Here is a 21,493-nt window from a genome sequence, read left to right on the forward strand (position 1 = left end):
CTATGAAAAATGTAAATGTCCAATGTGGGTGTCGAAACCACGACCCTGAGATTAAAAGTCTTATGTTTTCCTGACTGAGCTCGCCAGGCTTCTGCCAAACATACCGTTCTCTCACTGGTTGCAGACAGGCGCCTGTTGGCTCTGCCCCAGATGTTTAAACTTGCTGTCGAGGAAATGCCAGGATCTTCTTGAATGGTGGACCAGGCTCGAGGGGCCGAATGGCCTATTCCGGCCCCTAATTCTTACATGCTTATCATCTTATGAACTTTTCACAGGAGAACAAACTCGCCCCTGAGCTTGCATGAGGAGAAAGCTCCAGAAAATATTCCCATCTGGTGAGCTTTCGCGTGTGAGGCGAACGTGTTAACCGCGACACTGCGGAAACATCTCCACTTTCAGCACCAGGTCAGACGGAAATGTTAAGCGAGCAGGTGAACTGCTGAATCCCAGTTTTAAGGAGTTGGTCGTGGTGTCAAACAATGAGTTTCGCTTAATGATTAAAAATAATAAATGTCAGAAGTTGGATTCAAACCCACACCTCCAGAGAAAACTGCGATCTAATCACAGCAACTTGGACCGCTCGGCGGTGTGTGTGGCCACCTGCAAGTTGATTTGGAACTTGTGTGTCCTGGCACATGAATTAAATGAGGGCAGCAGGCGTATCTCTGCCTGACACCGGGGAAACAGTGAGACAGACCTTGGAACAAGGGTCTGGTTATTGCCAAACAGCAAAGAAAATATTAATTCTGAAAGAACAGTGGCCCCGACGTGATTTGAACACGCAACCTTCTGATCTGGAGTCAGACACGCAACCGTTGCGCCACGAGGTCTACACAATGTGTTTGAGATGTTCCTCTATATGAAGCTTTCACAATACAAGGGGCTTTAAATTCCCCGACCATTGCCACCAGGTGTCAGAAGCAACGCTCACCTGCCAGTCACCGTATGTTTTTTTCTTAAACTTTTGTGTTGCGTTTATGGAAAAGCATCATTAATTAACCCGTCAGCTTCATTTGCACAATGAAAGAAATGCTAACTGAGGGACAGTCGATACTTCAAACATTTGTCCTGTGCTTTGCGGAGCGGGCAGGGAAGTGGACCTGAGTCCATGATCGCATCGATCATGATCGTATTAAATGGTGGAGCAGGCTCGAGGGGCGTATGACCGACTCCTGCTCCTATTTCTTTTGTTCTTATGTTCTTCAGCATGTTGACCCATTTTACACACTGTATTGCCGATGTCACCAGGAATCTGGAGCAACTTTTTTCAAATTTAACAGCACCAGTTATTCCTTCCGTGCAGAGAAATTAGAATCAGTCGTGAAGATAAAATCCCATGGTGATCATTTTCAGATTCAACGCAGTAGGATTTCAAATAAAGTGAAAGAATTTTACAGTGAAAAGATTTGGAAGTTTTACTTGTATTTGTGTCTTTAATTAAACTTTGTGGCGTCTGACTCCCGTTCATGCCTCTGCTGAATAAGAAAGGAGGGTTTGACGTTGACCAGACTGCAGTGTCCCTGATATTTGTGAGCTCATCCTTTATATTCAGTGGTTTCTCGCCCTTTGATGGGCTGCAGTGTGGCGGATATCACGTTGGCCTCACACGCGAAAGGTCCCCGGTGGATCCGTTTTCTCTCACTGAAAGTTATCTATTTATTGGTTAAATAAAGAGCAATTCAGGAATAAGGGAGCCTTTCTACCAGGAGAATAAATAGCTAATAAAAACAGCAAATGCTGGAAATCTCAGCAGGTCAGGCAGCATTTTCCAGGAGACTAAACTCTCCTCCGATTGTTCCCTTAAAGCAAGTTAAACCATCATGTTTCTACCCAGAATCAAACCGGGTACTTTTCACGTATAAAGCAAATGTGCTAACCACTGCACTACAGAAACCTCTGGCACAGCAGCCCCAACAGAGGGGAGCTGACCAGTGAGCTCCCTCTGTGCTGATCGGGAATGTGTTGGCTCACCTTAAACAACTTCTGTCAACACAGAAAGCTCTCAATCCTTCTACTCCGCTGCCCTTTACAGAAATGTCACGGATCACCCAGCCACCGTGTTCACTTCCACATCCTCACAGTGGGGCCACAGAGGCTCCTACCGTCTCCCCGCGATCAGTGAACTCACCCAGTTTGTAAAATTAAACCCCGAACACGTGCCCGGCAAAGGGCAGGAAAAGCCAGATAGTCTGCATGCTCGATCTATCACAGAAAGTATTGGTATTCATGGTGATTACAGCAATTATTAATCGTCTCACAAACCTCAATTATTTTTATGCGATGAATTGATCGAGAATTGAAACCAGTTTAGTGCGCCGGATCTTAATCCCTCGACCACCAGGGAACGGTTATGATACATATAGATATATTTATATATATTTATATATGAACCTGAATATCAACGGCTCGCTACCTAGACCTGATGGTGCAACGGTAGTGCGTCTAACTTTGAGTGAGCGAAATTGTTCCACAGTGATACCCATTTCATCTTTTGTTCCCTTTTAAACACTAGAAACTGAGACAGGGGGAATAAATAGTGAAATAAAAGCACAGGGATAAAGACAAGAGGAAGAGAGAACGCGAAAGATACTGTCCCCACCCAGAACTAATGCAGAAACCCCTCTGCTGCGCTCGGGGTGGCCACCCACAGCCTGGATACACTAACGGGAGAACACCAGCGGCAGGTCCGGGCCATAAAAGGAACGGCGAGCGGCCCTGGGAGCTGCTTGGAGGTCCCGGGAGACTACTCCAGGGAGCAGCGCGAGCTGGTGCAGGAGGGCGGCGGCAGCGAAGTGTGACGTCATCAAGGTCCAGGTCGGTGATTGGAGCGTGGGCAGATACAGCAGGAGCGGCGAGATCGGGGCGAAGGAGCGGTGAGAGACTGCAGAGTGATGTGATCGGTGCCCAGCAGAGGCATGAGTTCGGGGCCAGGGGCCCAGGATTAGCACGGGCCAGCCCACACTGCGATATGTGTGTGCACTAGTTCCGCGCAGCAGAGCTGGTTGCCTGTCGTCTTGGTTAACCCTTGCCACTGGACCAAGACCTCGCTCTGTCAAGCCCGTGTGATGGCTGGGGAGCAACGGCCACCACACGTTAAAAAAATCCACGCACAGGCATCTTCCACCCTTCAGGATGTCGTTCGGATCCTTCATTGAAACACCTGTGAATTCATCCTTTTTCAGCGTGGAAGCAAGTCATCCTCGTTTCGAGGGACCGCCTATGATGATGATGATGATGGATACATTAACGTCCCAACAGCTCATTGACTGCAGGAGTGGGACCGTGCGGCGCTTCAGAAGACATGTCGAAAAGGCCAAGTCACTAATTTCGTCTCATGTGCTCCTCCGATCAAGAACAGCAACACACATTAAAAATGCTTCAATAATGGTTACATCTTATCTCCACATTTGCTAAGCAGGTGGTTTGTTGGTCTAGGGGTATGATTCTTGCTTTGTTGGTTGTTACTTGAAATTTGCAGAAAGATCCTGGCTTCAAATCCCAGACCAGCCTTGAGATTGCATTGAAATTTTGCAAAGAAGGACTTGTATTTCTGCAGCGTCTGTCAGGAACTCATGATGCCCCAAAGCGCTTTACAGCCGTTGAGTTGCCTTTGAAATGTTGTCATGTGATGAAAGATGTGCCCAAATCACCTCAACTCTTTGCAAACGAGTTCATAGAATCAAAGAAGTTTACAGCATGGAAGGAGGCCATTTCGGTCCATCGTGTCCGCGCCGGCCAACTCGAGGCTATCCAGCCTAATCCCACTTTCCAGCTCGAGCTCCATAACCCTGCAGGTTACGGCACTTCAGGTGCACATCCAAGCACTTTTTAAATGTGGTGAGGGTTTCTGCCTCTACCACCCTTTCAGGCAGTGAGTTCCAGACCCCCACAGTCCTCTGCATGAAGACATTTCCCCTCTAAACTTTCGGCCAATTACTTTAAATTTATGCCTCCTTGTTTCCCTCTGCTAAGGGAAATAGGTCCTTTCTATCCACCATATCTCGGAACCTCATCATTTTATACACCTCAATGAGGTCTCCCCTCAAGCTCTGTTCCATGGAAAACAAACCCAGCCTATCCAATCTGTCCTCATGGCTAAGATTCTCCACTCCCAGCAACATCCTCGTAAATCTCCTCTGCACCATCTTCAGTGCAATCATGTCCTTCCTGTAATATGGCGACCAGAACTGCAAGCAGTGCTCCAGCTGTGACCTAACCTGCCCCACCGACACCATCTCTTGTATTCTATGCCTCGGCTAATAAAGGCAATCATTCCATATTCCTTCTCAACCACCTTAGCTACCTGGCCTGCTACTTTCAGTGATCTGTGGACATGCACTCGCTGGATTCTGGGGAGGACCCAGCAGATTGGAAAACTGCAAATGTAATGCCCCCATTTAAAAAAGGAGGCAGACAAAAAGCAGGAAACTATAGACCAGTTCGCCTAACATCTGTGGTTGGGAAAATGTTGGAATCCATTATTAAAGAAGCAGTAGCAGGATATACAAACATCGAAACATAGAAAATAGGTGCAGGAGTAGGCCATTCGGCACTTCGAGCCTGCACCACCCTTCAATAAGATCATGGATGATCATTCAGCTCAGTACCCCTTTCCTGCTTTCTCTCCATACCCCTTGATCCCTTTAGCTATCAGGGCCACATCACCCTCTTGAATATATCTAACATCTGGCAGCAACAACTCTGCGGCAGAGAATTCCACAGGTTAACAACTCTCTGAGCGAAGAAGTTTCTCCTCATCTCAGTCCTAAATGGCTTACCCCTTATCCCTTAGACTCCGACCCCTGGTTCTGGGCTTCCCCAACATCGGGACCTGTCCAGTCCCGTCAGAATTTTATATGTTTCTATGAGATCCCCTCTCAGTCTTCCAAACTCCAGTGATCTCTCGATCCCGTGAATATATTCAGAGACTCAGCATTCACAAGCATGTGGGGCAGAAAATTCCAAAGATTCATATCCCTCTGAGTGAAGAAATTCCTCCTCATCTCTGTTTTAAATGGCCGACCCCTTAACCTGAGACTGTGGCCCCTGGTTCTAGACACTCCAGCCCGGGGGAATCAACCTCTCAGCATCTATCTTGTCAATCCCCTTCAGAATAGTGTGTGTTTCAATGAGATCACTTCTCATTCTTCTAAACTCTGGAGAGTATCGGCCCATTCTACACAATCTCTCAACTTAAGACAGTCCTCTCATCCCAGGAATCAATCTGGTGAACCTCTGTTGTACCACCTCCCAGGCAATTATTTCCTTCCTCAAATAAGGATCCCAAAACTGTGCGCAGTACTCCAGGTGTGGTCTCACCAGGGCCCTGTACAATTGTAGCAAGACTTCCTTACTCTTGTACTGTGGGTATATATTTGGTACTATGGGCAGAGTGCCCTGTTTTTTGGCTGTTTCGATGGTTGTATAAAAAGTTATTAAAATTGACAGTTGCTCGGGAAATATATTTGTATTTCCTTCAGTGTACTCCTTACTCTTCAAGGGCTAGATTTTCCCCAAGCAGTTTTGTCAGCGCACTGACCTCAAGCGCACCGACTTTGCGCGCTGGAAATGGCTGGCGGAAAAACTCGCCCCATCCTGGCCGCTGTGTACAGTCCCCGGAGTCCTGGCGTGGCGTCGATGGTGAAGTGGGGGGCGGAGCCAAATGCCTGCGCTGAAAACACTGCTGACACCTTCGCACATGGGCAGTAGGGAGAGAAAACTTGGCACTCTGCCATTTTTAAACAGTGTCAAACCCGATGAAAAGCACAGCAGCTTCTCCGCTTCTCCGGTCGCTCGGCGGGCTCTCCCCCTGTCCCTCCCCGATAAAACGCACAGCTCCAGCAGCTGCAACATCTCCGGTCCACAAGCTCACACTTCTCCGGTGTGTAGAGGCAGTATTTCCCCTTCTCTCTTACTCTTGTCTATATCCCTCGGCTTTGTTTTCTGGATTTATTCCCCCGGCCTCATTTTATGTGTTTAAAAGGGAACAAAAGATGAAGTGTGTGACACTCTGGAACAATTTCTCTCACTCAAATATATCTATTTAGTGAAGTGAAATAAAGAGCAATTGAAGAATAAGGGAGAAGCCACTGTCACCCTTTTGACAGGAGAATTAGCTCGCCCATGGCTGTTCATCCACAGAAAGTGTAAACATAATCTTCCTGCACGGGATCCTTCCGCGCGGAAAGCAAACGTGATAACGGCTCCACTGCGGAAACCGCTCTGACCAGAAGTACAGCAGAGGGCAGCTGACCAGTGAATGCCTTCTGTGCTGATCGGGAATGTGTTGGCTCACCTTAAACAACTTTTGTCCCTCACTGACAGCTGTCAATCCTTCTCCTCCGCTGCCCTTTACACAAACATGTCACTGATCCCCACCCACCACCCCACATCCCCATCGTGTTATCTTCCATGTTAGCACAGTGGGGCCGCGGAGACACCTACTCTCTCCCCACGGTTAGTGAACTCAGTCAGTCTGTAAAATTAAAGGGGAACAAGTGTCCCGCAAAGGGCAGGGGAAGGGAGAGAGTCTGTAACCTGGGTTTAATTGTTTGTCAAAGGCTACCCGGCCTGTTGTGTATTTCCAGCCGTTTCCTACTTTCACAGGTGGAGATACCGGGGCTGGACCATGTTCCTTAAATACAATGAGGTCGGGATAAAAGTTGCTCACATACTCAGGGCAAAATAAATGATTGAAGTTCTACAATGGATTAATTAATGATGTTTACATCAATGAATCTTTTTTTCCACATGAGATGCATGTAACTCGTTCTTCTAAGGTTTTAATTTTGATGGAAGTGCAATTTCCCTGGCCGGAAATCGACCCAGGGCCGCGGTGGTGAGAGCGCCGAATCCGAATCACTGGACCACCAGGGAACGCTGCATTGCTGCATCGCTGCATCGTAATGCTTGGTGTCATTATTGTCCTTTTCAATCCACTTGTTTCACAACGAAACACATCGTAACCGTGATCTGAATTTAACGCCACGTCATTCTTTGAAATCACCTTTAAATGATTGGGTAAAACCACTCCTTGTGCCACCGAAAAACAGCTTCGATTCCAGGTCAGGGCGGTAACATCTGTAACAGCTTGTTTCAATTCAAAACCTTATAAAATTGAAGACATGCAGCTAATAAGAAAAACTAAGAATTAATTAAATCACAGTTAAATAACCGATAACCTTTTTCAGGATGAAATAAATATTAATATAGCTACTGAGGGACAGTAGTATCTTTAATCATTCATTTTCTCTTTACATGTGATGAATTTTTATCCCGATCTCATTTACATGCTGTAGGAGAAATTGTAAGTGTTTATGACTCAGTTGTAAAACCATTGATTGTGTGTGTGCCTATTCTTGATAGGAGGAGTACTTGAGACCGAAGTTCCAGTTCGATATATGCATCAATATAATCAATTTTCACCAATTCCTTTAAACCCAATAACATAATTTATTTTGATTGGACTGGATGGAGGAACATGATCCATGTAAAAAATTGTTATCGTTTTACTTGTGCTGAATGCTCATAAAAGTATTGGAGTGGGAACTCACTGGATAACAGCAAAGCTTGCAATGTTTGCGGAATATATTCGTGCAGCCAAAATGCACAATGACAACCCGGAACTGTGCGGCACCGAATCCTCGGGGAAAAACATTAAAAGGCTTCGCCCGGAGATGGGTTTGGATTACCCACCTTTCAGTTACCAGCCGAATGCACTAAACCATTGCACCACAGATACACACTGCAAGACATGCAAAACCAGGGTGTCAGTCAGTTAAAGCTTCAGATTGCTCCGACCGGGATGGAACTTGTCCACTCTCAGTTGTACTTTTCCCAAGTAAAGTGTGGGACATTCATTGTGGATGTGTGGAAGCAGTCTGGTCCCGCACACTGCAGACACTTCCATGTCACCACCAACCAGCTCTCCCACAACCGGTGTGATCTACTTTCCAGCCTTCCAGTGCCTTGTCTGTGACGAAGTATGTTTCAAAAGTTTTGGAATAGTTGGTTCCATGGTGTAATGATGAGCCCTCTTGATTTTAAATCTAGCGATCTGAGTTTAAATCTCGGTGAAACCTAAATTCTTGTTGTCCCAGCTGCTGAAAATTTGGGACAAACAAGTGAAAGACACCCGGTGCTGGTGGGCAGTTTTGTTGCCTTTTTCATTGATGCTTGATCTACAAGTCTAGTTGACAAATTGTGTGCTCAACCGTCAGTTATCTGCTGCAAATCAGCGGAGGATAAATCACTGTGTTGTCTAATGCTGCCTTTGCCTGCACAATTTGTTCTGAGATTATCTGTACAATATGCATTCCGCAGGATGAATAAAAGCAATGCTTTTTGAAATGCAGGCACTGCATGTTTTGCACTCGACAAAACGTTGCATTTTCTTTTCATTAATTTTACATTAATGCATTGCTATGCCAACGCACTTTTTACGTGGCAAGATCGATAATTAGCAGAGCGTAATGAAGACATCGCAAAGTTTCTATTTAAAGAATGGACACAGTCGAGAATATTTTGTGGATTTTATTTTTCTGAGGCTATTTTCCCTGTGCTGGGGTCACCCTGCGCAGATATGTGAAAAATCTGGTTTTGTTAAAACTCCAGAGACCGCATGGCAGTTCGCTGGGACAAAAGAGCTGTCAGTCATCCATTGACAAAAGAGCTGTCGGCCAGGAAGCTGGGCCACTGGCAAAGCCACTCTAATTTGTAAAAGCACTTCTCACCTCCATCTCAGAAGGAGACACAGAACAATGAACCCACCAGCCTGGCCAGCCAAGGAGGAGCTTGGTCTTTCCCAACACAAAGGCTCAGAGAGATGCCCAGACTAAGGGCCATCAGCCGAATGCATGGGTGGGATGGCCCATCACTGAATAAGTACCCGTGCTTAGAAACAAAGGGGTTTTAAAGATGGGCGGGAAAGATAGGGGTAGCAAGACTCCCAGAAAGACAGGGTCCTTTCCACTTTATTTTTAGCTTGGAGCTTGGTGTGAAGCTTGGAGCTTGCAGCTTGCAGCTTGTGTCGAGAGAGAGCCCCCTCTCCCTCTCGCTCTCGCTCCACCGATCGATGTACCAGAGGAAGGGGCCGCAGTACTGCAGAAGAAGCCACCGAGACTGAAGACCAGGCAGTGACTTCCCACAGCTGAGCTGAGCAAGGAAACGGGCTGCGTGTGGTGGTGAACATGGTCGCGAGTGTCCCAAGCCAGTAACCAGATATCCCAGGCCAGCTGGGTAAGGGCTCAGGGTTTTCTCAGAAGTGAAGCTTTCCAGGGCTATTCTGGGGAGGGTAATTCATTGGTAGGGGTGGGGTTAGGATCCACCAGGGAATTACTGCGTGTTACTAGGTTCATTTCTGTACTGTATGTATGTTGTTTGTAACCGGGATTTTATTCTCCACAGAGACAGTGATTTCGTTTAGCAGTACATGTTTTAGACAGTGTATGTTAGACCAAATAAATATACAACGATTTATCACTGAAGCATCCCTTTCCGTGACTCATTTAATTTACACTCTGAATAATAATTCCCGGATCTAGAACTTTCGTAAGGTGGGGGCGATTCAAACCGTCCGTCTGGCAATTGGGCGAGGATCACAAACACTTACAATATTTACGAAAGGATATACTTGCTTTGGAGGTAGTTTTGAGAAGGTTCACTGGGTTGACTCCGGAGATGAGGGGGTTGACTTATGAGAAAAGGTTGAGTAGGTGGGGCCTCTACTCATTGGAATTCAGAAGAATGAGTGGTGATCTTATCGAAACGTATAAGGTAATGATGGAGCTTGATAAGGTGGATGCAGAGAGGATGGTTCCACTGATAGGGGAGACTAGAATTAGGGGGCATGATCTCAGAATAAGGGGCTGCCCATTTAAATCTGTGATGAGGAGGAATTTCTTCTCTCAGAGGGTTGTAAATCTGTCGAACTCACTGCATCAGAGAGCTGAGAAAGCCACGACATTTAATACATTTAAGACAGAGATAGCTTCTTAACTGATAAGGGAATAAGGCTTATGGGGAACGGGCAGGGATGTGGACATGAGTCCATGATCGGATCAGCCATGATCATATTAAATGGTGGAGCAGGCTCGAGGGGCCATATGGCCTACTCCTGCTCCTAGTTCTTAAGTTCTTATGTTCTGAATAGCGACACACAAAAAAATGCTTTGATCATGGTTACACCTTATCTTCACGTTTGTCAAACAGTTGGCTCGTTGGTCTCGGTCTGTGATTTCCCTTCGGAGTTGTTAATTGAAATTTACGAGGGGTCCCAGAGGAGCCCTGATATTGCTCGCATATTTTGAAATTGCATCGAACTTTTGCAAAGAAGGACTTGCATATCTGCAGCGCCTTTCAATAACTCATGTCGCCCCAAAGCGCTTTACAGCCATTGAGTTATGTTTGAAGTGTTGTAGTTTGGGGAAAGATGTGCCCAGATCACCAAACCTGTACCTCAACTCTTTGCAAAGAATTTGGTGCAAATAATCAGGCGTCTCAGAGACTTGGACTTTCTTTGAATAAGTTCTGCTTGTACCTGAATTCAAGCTTGAAACAGCAACTGGGCTTCCATCTCACGGGGCGTTTGGGGTTGATGTGCGTTGCTTTCAATCTTTGAAATTTGACCAAGCAAAGAAACGGTGAATCCAACTGTCCCTGTAAGTATTTAGTTCCCGTTTAATCACAGGAATATCCGCAGTCAGGAGCTGAAAAGGAATTCAAACCAAATACCGGCTTCGGGACAATCAGAATACTTTGTCACAGACAAGGCACCGGAAGGCTGGAAGGTAGATCACACCGGTTGTGGGAGAGCTGGTTGGCGGTGACATGGAAGTGTCTGCAGTGTGTGGGACCAGACTGTTTCCACGCATCCACAATGAATGTCCCTCCATTTATTTGGGAAAAGTACAACTGAGAGTGGACAAGTTCCATCCCGGTCGGAGCAATCTGAAGCTTTAACTGACTGGCACACTGGTTTTGGATGTCTTGCACCTTATACGTCCATCAGTCTCTGTGGCGCAATGGGTTAGCGCGTTCGGCTGTTAACCGAAAGGTTGTTGGTTCGAGCCCACCCAGGGACGAAGAGTTTAATTGTTTTTCCCCGAGCATTCGGTGCTGCACAGTCCCAGGTTGTCATTGTGCGTTTTGGCTGCACGAATCTATTCCGCAAATGTTGCCAGCTGTGCTGTTATCCAATTAGTTCCCACTCCAATATTTTATGAGCATTCAGTTCAAGTAAAACGATAACAATTTTTTACATGGATCATGTTCCATCCAGCCCATTAGAAATAAATTATGTTATTGGGTTTAAAGAAACTGGTGGAAATTGATTCTATTGGTACATGTATAGAACTGGAACTTCGGTCTCAAGTGCTCCTCCTATCAACAATAGACACACACACAATCAATGGTTTTACAACTGAGTCATAAACACTTACAATTTTAAACCATTCTCATACAGCGTGTAAATGAGATAGGGATAAAACATCATCACATGTAAAGAGAAAATGAATGATTGAGGATACCACTGTTCCTCAGTAATTATATTATTATTTATTTCATTCTGGAGAAGGTTATCGGCTAATTAACGGTGATTAAAAGAATTCTTACTTTTGCACGTTAGCTGCATGTCGTCAATTTTATAAGGTTTTGAATTTAAAATGGGTTACAATGCTGGTTGAATACATGACCCCAAAGTCTTTTTGGGATCACAGGTTGAGTCTCTCTGGTGGTTTACGCTCTCTTGTAGAGTGCCTGTGTTGGGGCTCCGGTTGTTGAGCGCTGGCCTGAGTGTCTGCTGTTTGCGGTGCCTCAGGCCTATCCGGACTGCCCACAGTGACTGGGCTCTCCTCCCTTTGGTTCCGGTGTTCGGTCATCTGTGCTGGAGTGAACTCTGTATCGTGTTCTTCCTCTGCTTCTTCTATGGCGTTGCTGAACCTCCTTTATGTTTGATCCACATGTTTGCGGCAGATTTGTCCATTGGTAAGTTTAACTACCAGCATCCTATTACCCTCTTTGGCAATCACAGTGCCTGCGAGCCTTTTAGGCCCTGCAGTGTAGTTGTGGACAACAACAGGGTCGTGCCCCCGCATTCCTGTCATGGTAGTTATATTGTGATGGGCGCCTGCTCTCAACAATTTCTTTCATGGTGTGGTGTTTCAGGGATAACGGCATTTGAGCATCCTTATGATTAGCAGCCCTGCGGGTGGAACCCCTGTGAGCGAGTGTGGTCGGGATCTATTGGCCAACAGGAGGCGTGATAAGTGGCTTTGTAGGGAACCCCCTTGGATTCTGAGCATCCCCTGTTTGATTATCTGCACTTTCCGTTCTGCCTGGCCGTTTGAGGCTGGCTTGAACGGTGCCTTTCCGACATGGTTAATTCCATTGCCTGCCATGAAGTCCTGGAATTCAGTGCTTGTGAAGCACAGGCCATTGTCGCTGACCAAGATGTCCGGTAGACCGTGGGCGGCAAACATTGCCCGTGGACTTTCTACCGTGGCAGAGGATGTGCTTGAATTTAAAATGTCACACTCGATCCATTTGGAGTGAGCGTCTACTACAACCAAAAACATTATTCCGATGAAAGGACCTGTGTAGTCATCATGGATGCGTGACCAAGGCTTGGCGGGCCATGGCCAGGGGCTAATGGGAGCTTCTCTATGCGCATTGCCCAGCTGGGCACACGTGTTGTACCTGCGAATACAAACTTCCAGATCTGCCTCTATCCCTGGCCACCAAACGTGTGACCTGGCAATTGCCTTCATCATGACAATGCCCGGAATCTCATTGTGGAGTTCTCTGATGAACACCTCTCTGCCCATCTGGGGCATGACTACGCGATTTCCCCACAGTAGGCAATCGGCCTGATTCGAGAGTTCATCCCTGCCCCGGTGAAATGGTTTAAATTCCTCAGGGCATGCCCTGTACGTGGCTGCCCAGTCCCCATTCAGGACACATTTCTTGACTAGAGACAATAGCGGGTCTCTATTTGTCCAGACTTTCGTCTGACGGGCTGTCACGGGTGAGCCATCGCTTGCGAAAGCTTCAACAGCCATGACCATCTCAGCGGCATGCTCGGTAGCCCCCTCAGTGGTGGCTGGTGGGAGCCTGCTGAGTGCATCGGCGCAGTTTTCAGTGCCCGGTCTGTGCCGAATTGTGTAGTCATAGGTGGCTAACGTGAGTGCCCACCTCTGTATGCGGACCGATGCGTCTGCATTTATGGCCTTGTTGTCGGCCAAAAGGGACGTTAGGGGTTTGTGATCTGTTTCCAGCTCAAATTTCCTGCCAAACAGGTACTGGTGCATTTTCTTTACCGAATATACACATGCGAGCGCCTCCTTTTCTATCATCCCGTAGCCCCTTTCTGCCTGGGACAGACTTCTGGAGGCATAAGCTACCGGCTGTAACTGACCCTTGGCATTGACATGCTGCAACACACACCCGACACCATAGGACCACGCATCGCACGTTAACACAAGTTTCTTACATGGGTCATATCGCGTTAACAGATTGATGGAACATAACAAATTGCGTGCTCTATTAAAAGCCCTTTCCTGGCTGTCCCCCCAGACCCATTCGCGACCTTTGCTTAGGAGCACGTGTAGCGGCTCTAGCAGCGTGCTCAATTTGGGAAGAAAGTTACCAAATAGTTGGGGAGCCCCAGGAAAAAACGCAGCTCCGTCGTGTTACGGGGTCTGGGTGCTCTCTGGATCGCTTCCGTCTTGGACGCAGTAGGGCTCATGCCGTCTACTCCTACCCTCATCCCCAGGAATTCTACCTCTGGAGCTAGGAAGATGCACTTCGCCTTTTTCAGTCGCAACCCTACCCGGTCCAGTCTGCCTAGTACCTCCTCCAGGTTGTGGAGGTGTTCTTCAGTCTCGTAACCCAGGATGAGGATGTTATCCTGAAAAACCACCATCCCTGGAATCGACTTGAGGAGGCTTTCCATATTTCGTTGGAAGATCGCGGCGGCCGAGCGAATCCCGAACGGACATCTGTTGTACTCAAACAACCCCTTGTGTGTCGTGATGGTGGTCAGCTTCTTCAACTCTCTCGCCAGCTCCTGGGTCATGTAAGCTGAGGTCACATCCAATTTTGAAAAAAGTTTGCCACCGGATAGCATCGCAAAGAGGTCCTCCGCTCTCGGTAGCGGGTACTGGTCTTGGAGTGACACCCGATTGATGGTGGCCTTGTAATCACCATTTATCCTGACCGACTCATCCGCCTTGAACACCGGTACAATCGGGCTCGCCCAGTCACTGAATTCGACTGGCAAAATGATACCTTCCCTCAGCAGGCGGTTCAATTCACCTTCTATCTTTTCCCACATGACGTACGGCACCGCTCTGGCCTTGTGGTGTCCTGGCCTGGCTTTCGGGTTTATGTGAATCACTACCTTGGCCCCCATGAAAGTGCCAATGCCGGGTTGAAATAATGAGTCAAATTTGTGCAGGATCTGTGAGCATGAAACTCGCTCCACAGAGGAAATAGCATTAACATTGCCCCATTTCCAGTTCATGACAGCAAGCCAACTCCTCCCCAGTAGTGCGGGACCGTCCACCGGGACAACCCAGAGTGGCAACCTGTTCTCCGAATCTTTGTGGGTCACGATTGTCGTGGCACTGCCAAGCACCGGAATGATCTCCTTGGTGTATGTCCGTAGCTGTGCGTCAATCGGTGATAATTTTGGCCCTACTGGCCTTGCACGCCCACAACTTTTCAAACTATTTGTTACCCATCAGGGACTGGCTAGCCCCCGTGTCTAGCTCCATTGATACTGGGATGCCACTGAGGAGCACTTTCATCATTATCGGTGGCGTCCTGGTGTATGAACTGTATACGTGCTCCACATGAACTCACTGAACTTCAGCTTCCAGCAATTTCCCCCAGCCTTCATTTCTGCAATTTCTGTAGGTATTTTGCTCATCTCTGCAATCTCCGGCTGAGTTTGTTTATCCGTGCCTCCAACATGAGCTGTTGTTGGAAACAAAAGATCCCTTGCTAGTCAATCGTCCCTGACTACCCCTGTGACTGTCCTTGAGTGTGCCATTAACAGGTGTTGATGGCCCCATTACTGGCCACATTGTCCCTTGCAATGGTGTGAATCGCCGTTCTGCTTGCCATTATCTCTGTCGAACTCCCCCTCTGGGTTCGACTACATGTTGGGGCATGCCCGATTGCCCTTGTCTGCCTGAAGAACTGTGTGCTGCTTCAATAATGTTGATTCTCTGTCACAACCATTCCTTAACACAGTATCTCGTCTATTCTACTAGCGGCCATGCTCACGTGGTTTAAATCCCAGTTTCTCGTCGCCATTGATACATCCTTACTATACAGTAGAAATGCACACGAGGCCCATGCTTGAGAGAAGGTCAGTCTGTGGCCTGTTCTTTATTCCTTAGCACTCAAGTGATGAAAGTGGATTGAGCTTCCCCTTTTATACCTGAAGGTCCAGGTTAGAAGTGTCTCCCACAAGTTCACCACCTAGTGGTCATTGTTCTCACAGTGTACAAATGAGGTCAGATTATATATGGGTTACAATGTTGGTTGAATACATGACAATAAGCACTTAAAATTTTAAACCATTCTCCTAAAATACAGTGTGTAAACGAGATAGGGATAAAAGTTCATCACATGTAAAGAGAAAATTAATGATTGAAGCTAGTAAAAGATCCTCTCGGAATAAGTGATCACAGTATGGTTGAATTTGTAATACAGATTGAGGGTAGGAAGTAGTGTCTCAAACGAGCGTACTATGCTGAAACAAAGGGGACTACAGTGGGATGAGGGCAGAGTTGGCTAAAGTAGACTGGAAACACAGACTAAACGGTGGCACAATTGAGGAACAGTGGAGGACTTTTATGGGGCTCTTTCATAGTGCTCAACAAAAATATATTCCAGTGAAAAAGAAGGGCGGTAAGAGAAGGGGTAACCAGCCGTGGATAACCAAGGAAATAAAGGAGAGTATCAAATTAAAAACCAATGCGTATAAGGTGGCCAAGGTTAGGGGGAAATAGAAGATTGGGAAAATTTTAAACGACAGCAAAGAATGACTAAGAAAGCAATATAGAAAGGAAAGATAGATTACAAATGTAAACTTGTGCAAAGCATAAAAATGGATAGTTAAAGCTTTTACCGATATATAAAACGGAAAAGAGTGACTAAAGTAAATGTTGGTCCCTTAGAAGATGAGAAGGGGGATTTAATAATGGGAATCTATATGGGTAGAGCTGCAGAATACCAAAGGGCAAAAAACGTTAGTGGGAGTTGTGTACAGACCTCCAAACAGTAGTAGTGATGTTGGGGAGGGCATCAAACATGAAATTAGAGGTGCGTGCAACAAAGGTGCAGCAGTTATAATGGGTGACTTTAATATGCACCTAGAGTGGGTTAACCAAACTGGAAGTAATACGGTGGAGGAGGATTTCCTGGAGTGCATAAGGGATGGTTTTTAGACCAATATGTCGAGGAACCAACTAGGGTGGAGGCCATCTTAGACTGGGTGTTGTGTAATGAGAGAGGATTCATTAGCAATCTCGTTGTGCGAGGCCCCTTGGGGAAGAGTGACCATAATATGGTGGAATTCTGCATTAGGATGGAGAATGAAACAGTTAATTCAGAGACCATTGTCCAGAAATTAAAGAAGGGTAACTTTGAAGGTATGAGGCGTGAATTGGCTAGGATAGATTGGCGAATGATACTGAAGGGGTTGACTGTGGATTGGCAATGGCAGACATTTAGAGACCGCATGGATGAACTACAACAATTGTACATTCCTGTCAGGCATAAAAATAAAAAAGAGAAGGTGGCTCAACCGTGGCTATCAAGGGAAATCAGGGATAGCATTAAAGCTAAGGAAGTGGCATACAAATTGGCCAGAAATAGCAGCGAACCCAGGGACTGGGAGAAATTTAGAACTCAGCAGAGGAGGACAAAAGGTTTGATTAGGGCAGGGAAAATGGAGTACGAGAAGAAGCTTGCAGGGAACATTAAGACGGATTGCAAAAGTTTCTATAGATGTGCAAAGAGAAAAAGGTTAGTAAAGACAAACGTAGCTCCCCTGCAGTCAGAATCAGGGGAAGTCATAACGGGGAACAAAGAAATGGCGGACCAATTGAACAAGTACTTTGGTTCGGTATTCACTGAGGAGGACACAAACAACCTTCCGGATATAAAAGGGGTCTAGTAAGGAGGAAGAACTGAGGGAAATACTTATTAGTCGGGAAATTGTGTTGGGGAAATTGATGGGATTGAAGGCCGATAAATCCCCAGGGCCTGATGGACTGCATCCCAGAGTACTTAAGGAGGTGGCCTTGGAAATAGCGGATGCATTGACAGTCATTTTCCAACATTCCATTGACTCTGGATCAGTTCCTATGGAGTGGAGGGTAGCCAATGTAACCCCACTTTTTAAAAAAGGAGGGAGAGAGAAAACAGGAAATTATAGACCGGTCAGCCTGACATCGGTAATGGGTAAAATGATGGAATCAATTATTAAGGATGTCATAGCAGTGCATTTGGAAAGAGGTAATATGATTGGTCCAAGTCAGCATGGATTTGTGAAAGGGAAATCATGCTTGACAAATCTTCTGGAATTTTTTGAGGATATTTCCAGCAGAGTGGACAGGGAGAGCCAGTTGATGTGGTATATTTGGACTTTCAGAAGGCTTTCGACAAGGTCCCACACAAGAGATTAATGTGCAAAGTTAAAGCACATGGGATTGGGGGTAGTGTGCTGACATGGTTTGAGAACTGGTTGTCAGACAGGAAGCAAAGAGTAGGAGTAAATGGGGACATTTCAGAATGGCAGGCAGTGACTAGTGGGGTACCGCAAGGTTCTGTGCTGGGGCCCCAGCTGTTTACACTGTACATTAATGATTTAGACGAGGGGATTAAATGTAGTATCTCCAAATTTGCGGATGACACTAAGTTGGGTGGCAGTGTGAGCTGCGAGGAGGATGCTATGAGGCTGCAGCGCGACTTGGATAGGGTGGGTGAGTGGGCAAATGCATGGCAGATGAAGTATAATGTGGATAAATGTGAGGTTATCCACTTTGGTGGTAAAAACAGAGAGACAGACTATTATCTGAATGGTGACAGATTTGGAAAAGGGGAGATGCAAAGAGACCTGGGTGTCATGGTACATCAGTCATTGAAGGTTGGCATGCAGGTACAGCAGGCGGTTAAGAAAGCAAATGGCATGTTGGCCTTCATAGCGAGGGGATTTGAGTACAGGGGCAGGGAGGTGTTGCTACAATTGTACAGGGCCTTGGTGAGGCCACACCTGGAGTATTGTGTACAGTTTTGGTCTCCTAACCTGAGGAAGGACATTCTTGCTATTGAGGGAGTGCAGCGAAGGTTCACCAGACTGATTCCCGGGATGGCGGGACTGACCTATCAAGAAAGATTGGATCAACTGGGCTTGTATTCACTGGAGTTAAGAAGAATGAGAGGGGACCTCATAGAAACGTTTAAAATTCTGACGGGGTTAGACAGGTTAGATGCAGGAAGAATCTTCCCAATGTTGGGGAAGTCCAGAAAAATGGGGACACAGTCTAAGGATAAGGGGGAAGCCATTTAGGACCGAGATGAGGAGGAATTTCTTCACCCAGAGAGTGGTGAACCTGTGGAATTCTCTACCACAGAAAGATGTTGAGGCCAATTCACTAAATATATTCAAAAAGGAGTTAGATGAAGTCCTTACTACTAGGGGAATCAAGAGGTATGGTGAGAAAGCAGGAATGGGGTACTGAAGTTACACGTTCAGCCATGAACTCATTGAATGGTGGTGCAGGCTAGAAGGGCCGAATGGCCTACTCCTGCACCTATTTTCTATGTTTCTATGTTTCTAAATGTGGAAATGGCTGAAACCTTAAACAACTATTTTGCTTCGGTATTCACAATGGAAGACACAGAAACCATGCCAGAAATTGCTGGTCACAGGAATGTGGGAAGAGAGGACCTTGAAACAATCACTATTACTAGAGGGGTAGTGCTGGACAGGCTGATGGGACTCAAGGTAGACAAGTCCCCTGGTCCTGATGAAATGCCGGTATTAAAGGAGATGGCGGAAGTTATAGCAGATGCATTCTTTATAATCTACCAAAATTCTCTGGACCCTGCGGAGGTACCAGCGGATTGGAAAGCAGCTAATGTAACGCCTCTGTTTAAAAAAGGGGGCAGACAAAAGGTAGATAACTATAGGCTGGTTAGTTTAACATCTGTAGTGGGGAAAATGCTTGAAACTATCATGAAGGAAGAAATAGTGGGACATCAAGATAGGAATAGTGCAATCAAGCAGACGCAGCATGGATTCATGAAGGGGAAATCATGTTTTACTAATTTACTGGAATTCTTTGAGGATATAACGAGCATGTTGGATAGAGGTGTACCGATGGATGTGGTGTATTTAGATTTTCAAAAGGCATTCGATAAGGTACCACACAAAAGGTTACTGCAGAAGATAAAGATACGCGGAGTCAGTGGAAATGTATTAGCATGGATAGAGAATTGGCTGGCTAACAGAAAGCAGAGAGTCGGGATAAATGGGCCCTTTTCGGTTGGAAATCGGTGGTTAGTGGTGTGCCACAGGGATCGGTGCTGGGACCACAAATGTTTACAATATACATAGATGACCTGGAAGAGGGGACAGAGTGTAGTGCAACAAAATTTGCAGATGACACAAAGATTAGTGGGAAAGCAGGTTGTGTAGAGGACAGAGAGGCTGCAAAGAGATTTAGATAGGTTAAATGAATGGGCTAAGGTTTGGCAGATGGAATACAATGTCGGAAAGTGTGAGGTCATCCATCTTGGGAAAAAAAACAGGAAAAAGGGAATATTATTTGAATGGAGAGAAATTGCAACATGCTGCGGTGCAGAGGGACCTGGGGGTCCTTGTGCATGAATCCCAAAAAGTTAATTTGCAGGTGCAACAGGTAATCAGGAAGGCGAATGGAATGTTGGCCTTCATTGCGAGAGGCATGGAGTACAAAAGCAGGGAGGTCCTGCTGCAACTGTATAGGGTATTGGTGAGGCCGCACCTGGAGTATTGTGTGCAGTTTTGGTCACCATACTTAAGGAAGGATATACTAGCTTTGGAGGGGGTACAGAGACAATTCACTCGGCTGATTCCGGAGATGAGTGGGTTACCTTGTGATGATAGATTGAGTAGACTGGGTCTTTACTCGTTGGAGTTCAGAAGGATGAGGGGTGATCTTGTAGAAACATTTAAAATAATGAAAGGGATAGACAAGATAAAGGCAGAGAGATTGTTTCCACTGGTCGGGGAGACTAGAACTTGGGGGCACAGCCTCAAAATACGGGGGAGCCAATATAAAACCGAGTTGAGAAGGAATTCCTTCTCCCAGAGGGTTGTGAATCTGTGGAATTCTCTGCCAAAGGAAGCAGTTGAGGCTAGCGCATTGAATGTATTCAAGTCACAGATACATAGATTTTTAACCAATAAGGGAATTAAGGGTTATGAGGAGCGGGCGGATAAGTGGAGCTGAGTCCACGGCCAGATCAGCCATGACCTTGTTGAATGGCGGAGCAGGCTCGAGGGGCTGGATAGCCGACTCCTGTTCCTAATTTTTATGTCCTTATGTTCTTATGTACCACTATCCCTCAGTTATCATATTATCATTTCTTTAATTCTGCAAAAGAAAGTTATCGGTTCATTGAACATGATTAAATGAATTAATTTTTTCACATTAGCTGCATGTTGACATTTATATAGAGCTATTAGTTTGAAAACTGTGTTGTAAATATTATCTCCCTGAGCAAGAATTGACCCTGTGTTGCGGTGGTACAAGGGGTGGATTCAGTGAATCATTGGAATGTGATTTCAAGTGGCGTTTACTCTAGTGTATGTAGGCACCTTGAGTAATGACTCCACGAAGCAGGGTATGATACTTAAACTGTGTAGACCTGTAGTCATTTATTTGAAGCTCCTCGAGTGAGGACACCAAGCTGTGAGCTCCTTTATATACTGGGTTGCAGGTAACCTTTCAGTCTCAAGCAGCAGCATCCTCTGGTGTAAGTAAGGTATGTAGAGTGTAAGAGTATATTCAGTGTTGCATAGCAGTGTTACAGACATCACACAGTAAACAGGCATGCATACACAACAGTTACAATCTTTTTCGGTGTGAATCAAGTGAACTGAAAATGACAATAATGTCATGAACTATAATGATGCAGCAGTGAAACGGTCTATCGGTCCCTGGTTGTCGAGTGGTAAGGATTCAATACTCTCAACGTTGTGTCCTGGATTCAATTCCCACCCTGGGAAGTTGTACTTTAAATTCAAAACCTTATAAAAAAAAGAGTTCATTTATTTTACAGATCTATATTCAAATCATGTATAAAAAATAAGAATCATTGACTTGAACATCATTAATTAATACATAAATTATTTTGTAAATCTTTTACCATTTATTTTGCCATGAGCATGTGAGAAACTTTTATTCCAATCTCATTGGGTTTAATTGTGGTACAA

The 21,493-nt window shown here is 45.9% G+C and overlaps 2 non-coding genes across 2 annotated transcripts; one reads left to right on the forward strand and one right to left on the reverse strand.

Moving 5' to 3' along the window:
* Window positions 1-758: 758 nt before the first annotated feature.
* On the reverse strand, window positions 759-830 carry trnaw-cca (transfer RNA tryptophan (anticodon CCA)). Its single transcript has one exon. It is a non-coding gene; the product is annotated as a tRNA-Trp (tRNA).
* Window positions 831-11,007: 10,177 nt separating this feature from the next.
* Window positions 11,008-11,081, forward strand: trnan-guu (transfer RNA asparagine (anticodon GUU)). Its single transcript has one exon. It is a non-coding gene; the product is annotated as a tRNA-Asn (tRNA).
* Window positions 11,082-21,493: the final 10,412 nt, after the last annotated feature.

Source organism: Pristiophorus japonicus, unplaced genomic scaffold, assembly GCF_044704955.1.
Source record: "Pristiophorus japonicus isolate sPriJap1 unplaced genomic scaffold, sPriJap1.hap1 HAP1_SCAFFOLD_130, whole genome shotgun sequence".
Classification (NCBI taxonomy): domain Eukaryota; kingdom Metazoa; phylum Chordata; class Chondrichthyes; family Pristiophoridae; genus Pristiophorus; species Pristiophorus japonicus.